The sequence below is a fragment of the Schistocerca piceifrons genome, chromosome 3 (genome assembly GCF_021461385.2).
Source record: "Schistocerca piceifrons isolate TAMUIC-IGC-003096 chromosome 3, iqSchPice1.1, whole genome shotgun sequence".
Taxonomy (NCBI): Eukaryota; Metazoa; Arthropoda; class Insecta; order Orthoptera; family Acrididae; genus Schistocerca; species Schistocerca piceifrons.
The window spans coordinates 273,405,045-273,417,344 of record NC_060140.1 but is presented as its reverse complement, the minus strand read 5'-3'; positions in this window follow the sequence as shown (position 1 = coordinate 273,417,344).

Sequence of the window (12,300 nt, the reverse complement as noted above, 5' to 3'; positions counted from 1 at the left end):
GGCTAATTATGACAGATCCTTTGTATGCAGTGTAAAACTTATGTATTTTGTGTTTCTGTTTGCTGGAGAGATGGTGTGTTTTTACAAATACTTTCTGGCCTACTGAGAATGTTCTTTTAATTGCTATTCTATCTCCTCTTTCTTTTCTTTTAATGGCTGCCTTTCTGATGTTGGAGAGTGCTGTTGCTATGACTTGTTTGTGCTGTCTACGTGGTACAATAGGAAATATAAAATTTGTCTGGTTATGTTTGGGGGTTCAATATTTTTAAGTACAGTAACTGGAGATAGTAGTGTAGTGCTATGTGGCATTTCATTTATTACTTCTTGAAAATCTTTAAGGTATATATCCCAAGTGTTATGTCTTTTGCCTGCATATAATCGGCGTAAAGTACCTATGTCCTTCATAGATCGTTCTGCTGGATTTACGCTAGGTTTGTACTTAGATATGTAGATGGGTTTTATTTTGTGTTGTTTTAACGTGTTCTGCCATTGCACTGATTTGTATTGTGGGCCATTATCCGAAATTATTCGTTCCACTCGACCTACTTGTCTGAGAAAATCTTGTCTAAATACTTTACTTACAGTAAGACCTGTTGCCCGTTTTAATGGTGTCAAGGTAACATATTTAGAAGTTAGTTCCAAAACGACAAATATGAAAATATATCCATTTTTTGTATGTGGGAGGGGCCCCATCAAATCTGTTGCAACTATTTGTTTTAATCTTTTAGGGATTATTGGAAACATAGGTGGTTTGGTTTGGAAAGTGACGTGTTTAGCCCTTATACATTTTTTGCATTTGACTAATTCTGTTCTAAATCGTCTTTCCGTTTTAGGAAAATGGCTTGTTTGTTTTATTTTTAAAAAGCATTTCTTTGGTCCAAAGTGGCCATTACTTAAATGTGTATACCATATGTACTTATTAATTAGTTCATCTGGGATATAAATTAACCATTCATGCGTTACAACATTTCGTCTAAAAAATAAAACATTGTTTTTTGCGAGATAGTGCTGTCGAATGTCTGGAAAATCCTTACTTCTCCACTTGTGTTTGATTCCTAGTATTTCGGGATCCTTGTCCTATTCTTTGCCTATGTTTTTCAATGCTGTCGTAATGTAGTTTTCGAAAGGTACTTGTTTCATATAGTACATTGTAAACTGGTCTTCTGCTGCTTCCAAACCTATGTTATTGGATGCACCCTGTGGACATCGTGATAAAGTATCTGCTAATACATTCACTGGTCCTGGTATGTGTGTAATAGTGAAGTCAAATTCTTGTAGTATTAACATCCATCTGGCTAACCTCCCATGAGTTAGTTTGGCGGATAACAGAAATTCTAATGCTTTGTGGTCAGTGTATACTTTTGTTTTTCTTCCGAATAGGAAGTATCGAAAACGTTGGAAGCCCCAAACAATGGCCAATGCTTCCAGCTCCGTGACTGAATAGTTTTTCTCGCTTTTTGTGAGTACCCAGCTGGCCAATGCAATTGTTCTATATGATCTTAACCCTGCCTGTTCGTATTCTTGGAATAAAACAACTCCTAAACCTGTTTTCGCGCTATCAGTGGCCATACAAAAATTTAGTGTTAGATCAGGATGTGCTAAAATCGGTGCTGTTGTTAGTGCGTTTTTCACTTTTAAAAATTCTTCATTTGCTTGTTGATCCCATACCCATGGCGTGTTTTTTCCAGTCAATGCACATAGGCGTGGTGTTGCGAGAGAGTCGATCCAAATAAATTTTTTATAGAATCCGGTGAGACCTAGAAATGCTCTGAGAGTTTTCTTATTATATGGAGTACAGAATTCTTTGATTGCCGTTAGGTTTTCTGGGTCGGGCATTACCCCTTTCTCGGAAATTATGTGTACTAGAAATTTGACCTCTCGCCTTCCAAACTTGGATTTTGTTATATTTACTGTGACCCCATGCTCTTTCATGATCTGTAAAAACTGATTTAATGTGTCGTTGTGATGTTCCCAAGAGGGTTCTGCTATAATCACATCATCAACATAAAAAGTAATTTTTTGTAAAATTTCAGGACTGAGTATAGTATTAAATCCCCTAATAAACGCTGCTGATGATATGTTTAAAACAAATGGCAATCGTTTAAACTGGTAACATCTACCGAATACGATAAATGCTGTAAATTTTCTACATTCTGGGGCCAATTCTATTTGCCAGAAACTACTCCGTAAATCAATTGATGAAAATATCTTAGCACCGTGGAAGTTTTGTATCAATTCCTCTAATTTTTCTGGGCGATCTGTCTCTGTGATTATGATTGTGTTGATCTGTCTGGAATCAAGCACTAACCTGATGCTCCCATCTCGTTTTTGTACAATATGGAGCGGGCTGTTATATGTGGAGGTAGCTGGTTCAATAATATCGTCATCTAACATTTTAGATAACTCCTGGAATACTTTATTTCTGTAGCTTAATGGGATTGTATAGGGTGGCACTCTAAATGGTTTGTGCTGTTTTACTTCAAACTTGTACTGAAAGTGCTTAGTACTGCCAGTCTTAGGTAAAAATACCTCTGCTTTATCTCGTAAAATATCTTCTAATTCTCTTTTACTGTGTTCCGAAATACCTTGAACTTCTTGCAATTTTTCGTCGATTTCTTTGTGGACTTCTAACATGAGTTGAGGCATACCATTCTAATTCTTCATCCTCTTTATCTCGCATCATTCTTAATTGTTTGTTTATGACTGGTATTTCTTCTAATTTTAGCTTTTGCTCAAAGAGAAGTGTGACATTCCCGAATGTTACGCTACCTTTCCCCATATCTATTATCGCTCGTCTCTCATTTAAAAAATCTGCACCTATAATCAAATGTACAGTTAGTTTAGGTATAATCACGAAGTTGGCTTCGATCTTTTGATTTTGGCATGAAAGAGTTAACCTTGTTTGTCTCGTAACTTCCACAGCGTTGTTTCTAATAGGACCTCTTACTTTAATCTTACCTGTTTTCAAAACTGGCAATTCCTCATTGGAATTACACTGCTTGAATAAATTTTCTGAGATCACAGTCAGTTCACTTCCGCTATCAATTACAATATTGACTGGGATATGCTTTACCATGGCCTTAGAATACCATGGCCTTCTTGCATCAGCGAATCCTCCACTGAATCATACATGAGTCTTTTTAGGAATTTCCCTCGTGAATTCGAACTTTCTGTAGGATAAGCTTCGACTGCTACTTCTCTCTCTTTTATTTCCTCTTCTCTGTTTCTTCCTTCATTTACACTTTCTTCAATATCCTCTACTTTTTCCTCATCCTCGTCTATCTTCTCCTTCTTCGTCGCTACTTCCATATAATCGCATCTAAATGCTCTAATTAGCGCTTCATAACTTCCTTCATTATATACGTTGGGTTGTGTGCCCACTCGTAACTTATTGTCAACTTCTGTCGACTGCGCATTATCGTCATTGAATTCGCTTTCCCTGGTTTCCATCTCAAATAGCTCTGCAATACTCATTACTTCGTCCTTTCCTCCCACATTCATTGTGCATGCCTCTGGTAATTCATCTTCCTCGTCAGTATTCTTCCAATTAATTTCGTCCCAACACGATATTGTTATTTTCTTGTCTTCGTTTTCATCTGGTCCCTGCGGATTTGTTTCTTCCTTCTTCTCTTCTCGTGATAAGATTTTTACTTCTCTGTTCAAGGTGCTGCAATTTTCCTGGGTCGGTGCGTCATTCTCTTTGGCATGGGCGCTAAGCTGTCAATTCGAACGTTTATCGGGGTTTGGTGGTCTTACCTCCACCTCCACGTATTCACGTACGCTTCGTCTTTTTCTTGCGTCATCTTCCGAAAATATGAACTCTAGTTCCCTTAGAATACCTTTAAATGCTTCGACGTCATTGCCACCGCGACCTTCTAATGACTGCTGGTATTTCAATGGTGGCTTCATCGCGCATAATTTAATCAACTCTCCATCACTGTATGGTACATCTAAGCATTGATTTTTGTTTGCCATTACTTCGAAAAATTTCACGGGACTCTTCTCTCCTGAATTTTCAAAAATGGGGTTCTGTAAAAATTCGTACTTCACTCTGTTCTGTGCTTCGCTGGACCAATATCGTGAGATCTCTGAAATCTTCGTACGATCGGCATGTCGCTGCAACTTTCCGCATGGTTTCTGCGACTGTTCCTGACATGTGTGCACATATAAAGTCTAATTTGTGTGCTAGCGTCCAGTGTTCTGGTAATCCTACTCGGAATTGATCAATAAAAGTTCGTGGATGTAATGAGTTTTCTTCTCGAAAGTGTTGAAATTTTCTGACTGTAAGGAAATGATAGTTGTCGTACTTCGTCATAGTTTCATATGTTTCATATGAAATTCGTGATTCTTCGCCACTTTTGTTTCTGATCATTTCTCCCGTCGTTCTTTCCGGTAGTGGTAGATCCCTTCGATATTGTCCACTGTAACTTTCGCCTACCCTTGCGTAGTATCGTTGGAGTGGTCCACAATAATTTTCTTCCATCGGTTGTGAACGTGTAGCTGAATGCATTGCACTGTACTCTTCGCGACCTGGCTTTCCATTATCAGGTATTGGTTCGGTATCTTGTCTAGCTAATCTTGCTGCTTCATTGCACGATCCAAACTGTCTTGAAACATACATTTGTGGTTCCGCATGTGTTTGTGATGACGTTTGTTCAACAAGAATTTCGAAACGTGTTTGTTGTTGTGCAGGCTGTCTGATTCCACGTATGTTACTTTCCGCCAGTGATTGGAATCGCAAATGTGTAATATCTTCGTTAATTGGTTGTTTTTCCGGTGCTGTTACAGATACGGATGTGGTTGCAGACTCTGTGCTTGTTCGATCCTGTTCACTACGCTCTTCAATGGTTTGCAACAACTCTGTTCGCAATTTCTGAAACTGTCGCTTCATTTGCGCTTCTATTTTGACTATGCGGTTATCATATCTTTTCTCGGCTGCTTTCGTGATACGTTTGTGTAACACACTGTTTACAACAACTTCACGCGCTGTACCTGCTGCTTGTCTAGTAATTTCGTTTATCTGTTTCTCTAGTTTCTTTACTTCTTCCTGGGTGTTGTTACGTAATGTTTTGATTTCGTCCTGAATGTCATTACGCAATGTTTGTACGTCCGCTTGTACCTTGTCAATGTCTGTTCTCAATTGATTGTGATCTGTTATTAAGTTTCCTATCACTTCTCGAGTTTCTGTTGCCTCGTCTTCAATATGACTTAGGTGTAACTGAATTTTTTTATTTTGTTCTTTAATCTCACGCATTTGTCTCGTGATTTCTGCAATTTGTTTCGTCGTTTCTGCATTCTGAATTTTAATTTGGTTCGAAATTTCTTTATTTTGTCTTGTCATGGTTTCCGCCATTAATTGCAATAATTCTGCCAGATTGGTGGGTCCTATTGCGTTTTCTTCCGACGTCCTACGCTCTGTGTTTTCGCCCAAGTGTTGGTTCGCAACCGATTGCATTGAACTGTGCTGTGGCAAGTTTCTGCTCGCATTCCTTGTACTCTGTGGTGAGGGAGCTCTGATTACTTGTACTATGGGTTCTACGTATTCAAGACGCAAGTTAGAATCCTCATCGACTGTCTCTCTACTTTCCTGCTCCTCTGTCGTATGCTGACTTATGTTTTCTATGCCTTGACGTACATTATCCCCATTATGGTGCGTTATATGTCCTATTTCTCGCGATACTGCATCGTCTGTTGTACTGTCCTCTATTCTCTGTCCATTTTCATGCTGGGTCTCTACCTCAATTCGGTCAAGCTCTCGATCTGCCATTGCTAATCTTTCCGAATCCCTTATTTTCTGTTTTAAAAGCAATTCACGCGCTCTACTTCGCGTCAACATGTGCTCATACGATCTCACGCGTTTCATAAACGTTTTGTTCACACGACTTGACACTACCAAGACTGACAATCCATTCACTTACTTGTTGGGTCAGAACCAACTTGTCAACGATGTATCTGCCACCTGTGCGCTTGCATTGAGGAGAAAATTCAATTCTAACAATTTTTAAAATTCATAACTTAAATATGCTATTGTTTCTGTTAGAATTCTCACTTTCATTGAATACTTTCTTACTATCTATCGCTGCAGCTACGTTTTTGAGTATTTAAAACTTCAGGATAAAAATTCTTTTTACAAAAATTTTTCAACAAGATATTTTTTTGACCTAGTTAGGCATGTAGTCGACCTTCAATCATGGTATTTTACCATCCTGGCAGGGTCGCCATTTTCTAAACATTTTGTGTGGTGTCTGTTTGTTCTACATCGTGTCTCCCTACCACTTTCACGCAACGACGCTCTGAGCGTGTTTTTTAGGGAAATGACTAGTTTGAACCTGGGACCTGCTGCTGGTAAGGAGATGGCAGACCACACATGACATGTAGAATTCAGAAGAGTTCAGTGAGACTAGCGATGATACAACCAAATACTTAATGGTTTCAGCGTCAGCTCCACTGCACTCCCTGTAAAGGAATCTTAATACTAACTAAATTTAGTGGAAGGGGTTCAAGGCTTTCCTATTTTTAGTTAGCTAATAAAATAACGTCGAAAAAGCAGTTAAGTTTACCACTGGAAGTTTTATTCTACTCACAAAACATCGTTTATAAATTGCACTATTGATAAAAGGAAATGTTTTAATACAGGATGGTGAAAACAAGCGGCATTCAACAAAAATGTGAATGAAAACTCCCTGAATGGGTTTCCAAGTTCTACAATGGATCGATGGATGACCTATGCCATATCACATCTATAACCTTGTTTAAATTAAGTTTCACAAAAGAGAAAACTATCAAAATGGTCTACAGTGACCCTCAGTTATCTTTAATTATTTATCTAACTTGTCGTAAATTACAGTGGCTGATGTGGCTTCTCAATAACTATATAACAGAAAAATCATCGCGTTTCAAATTTTTACTTCAAGTGGCAAATGTGAACACTATGAGCTTTAATTGACGATCGACACTAGCATTACGCAAAAAGGGGATGTAACAGATGAGACTTCTACAGTTCTGAGCGAAGCTTTATGCGCTGTTATGCGGCATCGCGTGCGTTCATTACCTTGTCGGAGTTCGTCAGGGGGGCGGTGGATAGCACAGCTCCGCTCACCTCGCCATCTCGGAAGTAACTATCTCTTAACTTCTCCTTACTACAATTTACCGAAGTTGCTTTAAAAAAAAACTATCTGGCTGTGTTTTCATCTGACCAATCAGGGTCTCAATGTTAACCTTAAGCTCCGCCTACAAAAATTCTGTCTATCCAATGAGAAACGTTATACTTTTCGTGGTGGGGCAAGGTTTTTAAAGTTTGCAACGTAACAGAGACGCGAAAAAGTCTCACGTTAAAACTTGCAGCTGGTGTGGTCCTTTTAGCGTTATCGTAAGATCTATACTGTTCTTCTGGAGGGCTCTAGCTTTTAACATGGGCTGGGGTGGTGGTCCTAACGTAACAGAGACGCGAGAAAGTCTCACGCTAAAAACTTGTGGGTGGTGTGGTCGTAGCGGTTAGTTGGTGGCGACGTGGGTGTCCGTCCCTTATCGTAGGGCCTTCTCGCTTAACACGGTTCTGCTCTCGGCTTCTGTTCTCGTTTCTCCCCTCGGAACTGCGTCTGTCTCACGGTGGGAAGGTATGACATGCATTTAGGCATTCTTGTGTTAGTCTGTGGTATTCCATTTGCTCCCTCGTTACTCGTATTACTTTGGTTAATTTTATGTCACGATTTATTCGGAGCTATGTGACGTACTACTGGATTTACTTATCATGTCAGGCTTTTCATGGAAGGTATTGGATTTGCCTGACACCTTACAAGTTCTAAGTCTAGGGGACTGATGACCTCAGAAGTTAAGTCCCATAGTGCTCAGAGCCATTTGAACCGTTGACGAATGTCATAACACTGCACTTATGTTTGCAATGCATTTAAGAAGGTATTTCGATCCACTAAAAAAAGCAAGCATAGTTTCTTCAGTATCTCGGTTGATTCGAGAGTTAAGAATGTAGCAGAAACACAATGGTGCGCAAAACGTAAGGATAGAAGTAACTTTCGCTTGATATGCCATGCAATATAGCTCGACTAAACTTGGACCACACACGGCATTTATTACATCAGGGTCACCGGGATTAATGGCGGTACAAAAGGTGGGACGTGATTCTTAACAGGATGTGTGATCACCACTGTAGTGTGTTCCCACGCAGGCAACAAGGTTGGTAAGCAGCTACTGCAGTAGGACGTTCCATTGCCCCACTAGCTTGGTTGACACGTGCTGAATGGTCACTGGTGCACGTCCATGTGCTGCAGTATGTATCACCACCTCATCTTGCACGTGCTCGATGGGATTTAAGTCGGGGGAAGCTACTCCCGGTCTATTCGCCGAATATCCACCCGTTCCAAGAGCTCCTCCATGTGTGCAGTTCGAGGTGGTCGCGCATTGTCATCAGGAAAAATGACCCCAGGTCCGAATGCACCTCCGGAAACACGTAGATGGGGAAGGAGGACTGTGTCACAGTAACACGGACCGGCGAGTGCACCGTGATCAAAGACTTGGAGGTCGGTACGTCCACGGAACATTATGCTTTCACAAAAAAGTTTCTAATTCAGTCTTCATATCGCTTTCTTTTATTTCCATATCGCCGATTTCGGGCCAGTTGCCCATCTTCAGATAATTCGCTCCTGAGAGTTCACTATGACAGTTAACGCTCATGTTATTCTGTAACATGTAACATTAATAAATGATATTGTAATCTTCCCGTATATATATATATATGAGACCATGGAATGAGATGATGATGAGAAAATGAATAATTGTTAATATAATGAAAAATCAACAGTGTAATTAAGTCCACCATCTACTGTAAGGTAAATTTTATTATTTTTATTGGCATGCACGTAGTTAAGTCACTTGTCTGAGATGTTAATATGAATGTGTTTCAATCCTTTCTTTTGTGATTCGTCAGCACCAGTGGACCCAGATTTGTAATATATTCAGTTTTCCTATGTAATGGATCGTAGATATTTATCAATAACGTAAAAATTTTCATAATATAATTGTTTTTATCAGTCAACTATAAAAGTATAATTTCCCCTTAAGTCATTGCCAGTCCCGATACAGTCATTCATCTAAATTAAAATACCAGAATTTTGGTCAGATCATAGTCATGTGCTCTTTAGTAATCAGACGATCAGCTGTGCAGCTGTGTCACTAAGTAAAGTCAGTTTTTCTAGTAATTCAGATCTGAGACAAATGTTATGCAGTATTAGTAGATAGGCCAGCATTGCACTAAGCTGTGCCTTTTACCAGCAGATATTTAGAGAGTGTTATCCGGCGACTCCATCACGAGGTAAGAATTTTGCAGTTAATTTCTCACAGATAGATTCAGATTGATTTCACAGGGCCATGGCGTAGCGCTACTTACGTCAAAAATTTAAGTTTTTCATGAGGCAAGGTTTATCAGTTTTCATACTTCAGAATTTAATTATCCAAATTTAATTATTTTTTATTTTCTGTTCGAGAAGGTTACATATCACACACACACACACACACACACACCCGTACCCCCATCGGGCGCCTCCCCAGGTGGCGGATAGGGGAATGCCTCCTAGATATAGGTGGTACTGGGGAAATCAAATACCCAGGGCGGACCAAAAACTAACGAAATGTAGCGTCTGAACTCCTAGAGGAGCGGCTACAAACAGCGTCTGTTCTCCATGTTAGGAGCGGCTGAACACACACTCTGGAACTTACAATCCCAGTTTTAACCTCGGAATGGCCCAAAAAGCCATCTCCCCCCTGAATTTCAAACAACTATGCATGATGTCAATTTCTCTAGATAGAACTACTCCAGGAGGTAAACAATCCTCCGCCGCTAACAGCAGCGCAATCAGGCCTAAGGATTCTGGAGAGCCTGAAGCACCATGTCGTTCAAGAAATTCAAAATCCTCTAAACTGAAGAAAAATAACGTACATTTCTTTGGAACCCTAAATATTAACTCGCTCTTGAAGCCGGGAAAACTGAAGCAGCTCACCAAAGTCTTGAAGGTATATAAAATCCAAATATGTGCGCTGCAGGAAACCAGATTTACAGATGAAGATTTAGTGGATTATGAAGGATACAGGATATTTAAAGGAAAGAAAGGCTGGAACCCATGTGGAAGAGGCCTTCCCCACCTTGGAACAGGCTTCATCGTGAAATCTAACTGGGTAAACTCAATAACCGACTTCCAGTCACCTAATGAACGCTTGTCTTTTCTCACATTCCGCGCCCTAAATAAAACCTATACACTTATTAATTGCCATGCACCCATCAACAATGACAATAAGAAAAACCCTCAGAAAGTAGATACATATTGGGAATCTCTAGACCACGAACTTTCTAAAATCCCAACATCAAATGTGAATATACTGTTTGGGGACTTCAATGTACAAATAGGCCAAGAAAAAAAATACAAAAAAACAGTAGGAAACTACCCGGCTCACAAAAGGACAAACAGAAATGGAGAAAGATTAATAGAACTATGCAAGGGTCATAACTTAAAATTAATGTCTACAAATTTCAAAAAACCTCCTAAGAAACAGAAAACATGGAAATCACCAAACACAAGTATTGGAGAGTTCCAGATAGATCACATAGCCATCACACACTATAATCAAAAAGAAATAATGAATGTGAGAGTTCTGAAAGGGGCAAACATTGTAACTGACCACTACTTATCGACAGTCAAATTAAATTTCATACCACAAAGAAAGAAACAAATACAAAACAGGAAAACTCAAAAGATAGACGCAAACATCTTGAAAGAGAAAAGAGAAGAATTCTGTCAAAACATAGTTATATGTTCGGATAAATGGGAAGATATAAAAGAAGGAATGATAAGATCTGCTCAAGAAGTCGCAAAAATGAAAAAGAGAAAGAAACACGAATGGTGGGATGAGATATGTGAGGAAGCAATAGAACAAAGGATGAAGGCATGGAAGAAATGGCACTCAACCAAAAGTGATAAGGACTACCTGGAGTTCAAACAGCAAAGATCTTCTACAGCAAAACTCATTAGATCAGTAAAAAGACTATTTGAAAAGAACCAACTTACACAAATGGATAAAGATTTTAAGAGAAACAATAACAGATCCTTTTACAGCACATTCAGACAGAAACTACAAAAATATGTAGCACCAAATCTGTGTTTTAAAGATACCAGTGGAAAACTGGCAATGAATAATGAAGAAAATTGTGAAATATTAGCAAAATATTTTGAACAACTCCTCAACTGTCAGGAACCTATTGAAAAATTACCAGCCAACACCCCAAATACAGTAAACAATAAATCTGAACCCCCATGCCTCATAGAAATCAGAGAAATCATTAAAAACCTTAAGAACAATAAAGCACCAGGGGAAGATATGATAATTGCAGAAATGTGGAAAAGTGTGGATAATACAACTCAAGAAAAACTACTGGGAATAATCAATGAGATTTGGAGAACGGAACGTATACCGGAGCCGGCCGAAGTGGCCGTGCGGTTAAAGGCGCTGCAGTCTGGAACCGCGAGACCGCTACGGTCGCAGGTTCGAATCCTGCCTCGGGCATGGATGTTTGTGATGTCCTTAGGTTAGTTAGGTTTAACTAGTTCTAAGTTCTAGGGGACTAATGACCTCAGCAGTTGAGTCCCATAGTGCTCAGAGCCATTTGAACCATTTGAACGTATACCGGAAGAATGGAAAACTGCATTAATCCACCCCATCTTCAAGAAAGGGGATAAAACCGATGCAAATAACTACAGAGGGATATCTTTACTTCCGGTAACGTATAAAATTCTATCTAAGGCCCTGCAAAACAGATTGGAGAAACAACTTGATCAAGAAATTGGTGAATACCAAGCAGGCTTTAGGAAGGGAAGATCTTGTGTGGAGCAAATTTTAAACTTGAAGTTAATTATTAAATATAGACGATTAAGAGGAAAAGACATCTTTATCACGTTTGTTGACTTCAAGAAGGCGTACGACTCCGTTGACAGAACAACCTTGGTTAACATCCTTAGGGAGTTTGGAGCAGACAAGAAAACAGTCGCAATCGTCAAAGAAACACTTACGGATACCTATGCAAAAGTAAAGTTCCGTGGTGAGGTATCCAGACCATTCAAAATCAGAACAGGATTAAGACAAGGAGATGGGTTGTCACCTATCCTATTCAACTGTGTGTTAGAAAAAGTTATTAGAGAGTGGAGGAAGAAAACGACTGAAGAAGGAATACAAAAAATCAGATTAGGAAGAATAAAGGATGGATTAGAAGTAGATTGCCTCGCTTTTGCTGATGACTTA